Source organism: Myotis nattereri, assembly GCF_964212035.1.
Source record: "Myotis nattereri genome assembly, chromosome: 1".
Classification (NCBI taxonomy): Eukaryota; Metazoa; Chordata; class Mammalia; order Chiroptera; family Vespertilionidae; genus Myotis; species Myotis nattereri.
In genome coordinates, this window is record NC_138075.1 from 88,149,220 (window position 1) to 88,154,661 (window position 5,442).

The window sequence follows — 5,442 nt, forward strand, 5'->3', positions numbered from 1 at the left end:
GCCAGGCAACTGCCCACTCCTAACGCCCCCTGCCACCATCACCACCACCACCACCACCTCCAACAGGGCTTCTGAGATCTGATTTTGCACCCAGACCCCGTGTTAACTTCCATTCCCCTGGAAGCTCTGGAGTGATCAATGCTCTTTCCATTCCTCAGTCCCAAGTCAACTTCTACATCCACATCCACCAGACATCCATCATAAGGGGTATACCATTTTCCCCTAAACAGCCAAGAAACAAAGACTACTTGTTAAATTAATTTCTAATGACCCAGTGTTTATCTGCTTCTAGAATAATGAATTTCTCTCCACAACTCCTTAAATCTGTACGCAAAATTGTGACAATAAAACACAACAGCTCTGGGATGTTTTCCTAACTTTAAAAAATGAGTCACAAAAATGGTCTTTATAAATTTTCTGAAAAATTTCAGCACTCAGGAGCACGAGCAGCAACAATTTTTTAAAAAGCTGACTTTTCTCAGTGCTAAGTTTATCAAAGGTCAAACAAACAGGATTCGAGAAAGAAATCTGATGCTTCTTCAACTCAGTCTTTCATAGTATTTAAGCAAAAGCCCTGTGTTTTAAAGAAATTAAAATGACATCCTGCCGAAACCGGTTTGGCTCAGTGGATAGAGCGTTGGCCTGTGGACTGAAGGGTCCCAGGTTCGATTCCGGTCAAGGGCATGTACCTGGGTTGCGGGCACTTCCCCAGTGGGGGATGTGCAGGAGGCAGCTGGTCGATGTTTCTCTCTCATCGATGTTTCTAACTCTCTATCTCTCTCCCTTCCTCTCTGTAAAAAATCAATAAAATATATTTAAAAAAATAAAAATAAAAAAATAAAAAATAAAAAAATAAAATGACATCCTTCTACAAGCCACTTTAAAAAGATTAGGTAGCGATCACTCAAGTGCCTTTGAGAATTCAACAATGTTTGTAAATCTCCTCTCAATATCACTCAGAGGTGATAAAAGTACTCCCTGCGATCCAGGGCCTTGCTCAGTCTCTTCTCTTAGTTTCCATGTATCACATACAAGCATTTGTCAGTAACAGAACTCCGCTGACAGCTCTACCTCAGGCCCAAGCTGGAATGCTAGATGCATCAGGAATAGAAAGAAATGTTTCCTTTCCTCCCCCTCAGAGTGCATCCGACACTGTAGTAATTAACCTAGTTATTAATAACAGGAAAGGAGCAAAGGGAAGGCCAAATATTGTAGGCTTGTCACTTGGGCAGTTTTGCCAGGAAGCTGCAGTTTAACACTCCCCAGGGGGCCACTGGTCTATTCCCCAGGGATCTCGGGAGGTGGAGGGAGGGACTGGACAGAGAGAGAATAGACACACATGCCTAATAAAGCCTGGGTGAAATAGGGAAGGTACTTCAATCTGGGAACAGATCACTGGCCAGAGTAGTTGTGTGTGTGTGTGTGTGTGTGTGTGTGTGTGTGTGTGTGTGTGTGTCGGGGGAGGTTGGGTTATTTAATCTCCTAAACAAAAGAGTTCATTCTCTTTCCCTCTTGGCCCACTTGGTTGCTCTTGGTTGTGCTCTCATGCTCCTGCATTTGCTCCCCACACAATGGACAATGGACTGCAAGCAGCCTGATGCTAAGCCAGACCCATTTCCAAGATGGAATGGAAACTCTGGACCCTGCTTTTCTTCTAGCTCTACTGAATCCCCAGCTGCACTTCTTCCAAGAGTGGATTATGGAAATGGGGCTTTGGAAACCCAGAAATATAATTCCACACAAATAAAAGTCACTTATCCTCTTGTGCAAGTCTCAGAAAATCTTTTTCTCAAGAATGAAAGACCAGTCGGGAGCTGAAAACCAGGACTACAGGCTTTATTAGGAGAAAGACCTGCTGAGTTGTCTCACAATGAGAGAGCAGCAACCCCTGCAGAGGTGGGCACTCCTTTTGAGGGGTGGAATGGGGAGGAATGGGGGCTTAGGGTACTCGGTGCACGCTGATTGGTGGCTTAATGTATGGTCCATATAGGAACAAGGGCTTAGGGTATTTGGCAGGTGCTGATTGGTGGCTTAATGTATAGTCCATATAAGGTACATGGTTAGACACTCAGGTACTTCCGGGCTGCAGGTTAAGTCATGTTTGCTGTTACTCTGCCCACCAGTTGGGGGAAGGGAGGATCTATCAGAGATATTGTAAGGAACCCAACCCTAGCACTCATCGGGGAAAGGAATACCCCACTTCCACCAATAAGGGCATAAGGGTGGCAGCTTATACATTGTCTAAATGTCCCAGTGCTCTGCGGCCCGCTGGGAGGTCTCCAAATTGCACCCAGGAAATCCAAATCTGTTTTCACTTCCAGATGGTCCACACTGCTCAACTCTGCTGCACTGGTGACAGCACGCACCATATGCTCAAGCCTAGCATTAGCCTGAGGGGCCAATGTTGGACATATACCCAAAGTTTCTCCACTGTCTGTTATGCAGGCAGGAAAGATCCCTTTGCAAAGTTGACAGAGAATTCAAATATGAACCTGGTGTTTTCTGTTCACGTGGTTTATATTGAAAGCTTGACATTCCTTTAGGATGTTTGGCATGAGACCCTTGTTGATAATTAAAATCTATAATAATAAAAATATAATATGCTAATTAGACCAGACAGCTGAACAACCTTCCGGATGTCATTCTGGACGTCCTTCCGGATGAGGCTTCGGCAGTGGGGGCCAAGGCAGAGGCGGTTAGGGGTGATCAGGCAGGCAGGTGAGCGGTTAGGAGCCAGTGGTCCCTAATTGCGAGAGGTTGAGGGCCGGGCTAAGGGACCCCTCCCCCCATGCACAAATTTTGTGCACCAGGCCTCTAGTATTATATAAAAATATCAAGTAACAATCATTTATTTAAAGCCCCCTCTCTGCCAATTCCATTCACTCTTTTGTTTGGCATCCCTTCTGCAGGTAGGAGACAGCAAAGGCAATACTGGGGAAGTTGGAAGTCTTGAGTCAATCCTGATGTGTTACCTCAACACTGTGTAACCTTTGACATGCCACCTAACCACTTGGAGTACACTTCCTTATCTGTAAAGAGGAAGAACTGTCTCCGAGGCTGCGAAGAATAACATGTGACAACATGTAGAACAGGCATGGCATACAGGTATTCTCTGAGTGCTTAAGAATTATCTTACCAATTGTTTTATATCATGAGTGTTTAGCTACTGAACTTGGCCTTGTAAACATAAAGGAGACAGGCTATGGCAATCCAGTCTCTCAAAGGGTCTACACTGCCAACACAGTGAAACAGCAGCATGTTAAAAAAAAAAAAAAATCACATTTGGACAGTAGACTGAGTCTAAAAGTACATTGGGTCTTTAATATAAAGGAGCATATATTATCCAAAAGAGTTCAACTATAGCCAGCTTCCCTTTGAAAAATAACTATTTATTTCCACTGTTTTGACAATAGTCTCTAACCAACTAGCTATTCAGTATTCTTGTCATGTCACTCAAAAGATTCAAGACTGAAACTGTCAATTTTGTACTATTTTCATTTGAAATAACTTTACTAAGAACATCCCTTGTGCTTGTCCTCATAGTTATCAAATATGAAAGTACCTGACATGTCCAAAATCCCATTTTACACAAACTGCTGACCCAGCATGGCATTTCTCATCATTGCTTTCTGAAACACAGGAAATTTGAAGACTGAATGGCCAAAGTAAATTAGGATGGCCCAGCCTCTAAAAAATCTGAGTTATTTAAAGAAGGAAAAACAAAATCATGTCTGAATGGATAACTCATGATTCAGACAGCTTAGCATTTAATTGGTATTAACTACTCTACTGAAGATCTATTTAATGCACTTAGTAAGACCTCTTATATCCACGAAATTGGATATTTGGTTCAAAATTTAATCTCCTGCCAAGGACTCTGCACTATATAGATGATGTAACACTGAGGTAGGCTCTTAATATTTCATTGCCAAGAATATAAAGTAAATTGATCAGATTATTTGCCAAATAATATTGCTTTAGCAAGGCTAAGTCCTCCCCTAAGTGGGCTGTCAGTGAAGCAAAATAGCAGACACTATTATAGCTGTATTTTCCAGGTTAGTCTTCCAGAACTCAAATTCATCCAGGAAAAACTCAGTGCATTAAAAGTTGATTTGATATATAGTTTATTAGTTTATAGGACCTTTGTCTGGAAGGAGTAAGCAAGGCCTAAAAGGTTTGATATTTTGATAAGTCAAAATATTGAGCAAAATGAAAGATATAAGGCATTTTATTGAAACATGGTATTCCTTCAGAATAGTCTGTCATTCCCATGACATTAGTAATCATGGGAAAAAAATCTTAGTTACAATTTTATAGACTATGAATTCCTAAGAAATAACCTTCTTTCTTTCTCTCTTAATGACATTTTTCAAAACTGTTCCAAAGGAGGAATGTGTTCTGCCCTGTCTGAAGCTATTAGTGGAAGTTACCAAAGGGTATAATTCTTCATTCAGTTTTCAGGTGCGTAGTGGTCAATGACCTGTTCAAATAGGCAAACAAATATGAAATGACACGATGACCAAAGCTTTCTAAAACTCTTAGCCTAGATTTATAAGTCAACAATGAGAGATGTATGTCCAAAAATTCTAGCGAGTCCTTCTTGCCAAAGATGAAGGAAATTAATCCGACCATTGACGTTCAAAGGTAGGAGAACGAGTTTATTCAACAAGTCCTTGCTGTGTGTCAGGCACTATTTTAGGTGCTGGGAATACATCCCGTTGATTAAAAACATACAAAAATCCCTGTCTTCTTTGTGCTTACACTCTAGAGCAGCGGTTCTCAGCCTGTGGGTCGCGACCCCTTTGGCAGTCAAACGACCTTTCACAGAGGTCGCCTAAGACCATCCTGCATATCAGATATTTACATTATGATCCAAAATAGTAGCAACCTTACAGTTATGAAGTAGCAACGAAAATAATTTTATGGTTGGGTCACAACATGAGGAACTGTATTTAAAGGGTCAGAAGGTTGAGAACCACTGCTCTAGAGGAAGGATACAAGATAATAAACACAATAAATAAGAAAATTACATAGTAAGTTAGAAGGTGGTAAGTACCATGAAAAAAAGAGAGCAGTTGTGAGAACGAAGACACGTCTTAGCTAGAAATTTTCTAAAACCAGAAAAGAAAAAAAAATAAGCTTGTTTCTTGCTAAGTCTGTAAGTGGCCAAAGAAAATATTCCTGGCCCTTTAAAGTTCATGGGATTTTCAAGCAAATAATTGAATGATTTTTAAATTATGAAAATGGAATTGAAAACTAGGAAGAGTAACTTTCATAGAGCAGACACTCGACGCAAAGTGCTCCAAGGGTCAGTGCTTACTGCAGCAGTTCCAGCAAGCCCCACGATTCTCCACACTGCCCACCGCAGTGGGTCTGCAGAGTCCAGTCTGTTGAAAAAGGCAACTCGGGACAGAAACCATGAAAGAACTCAACCAAGCTTTT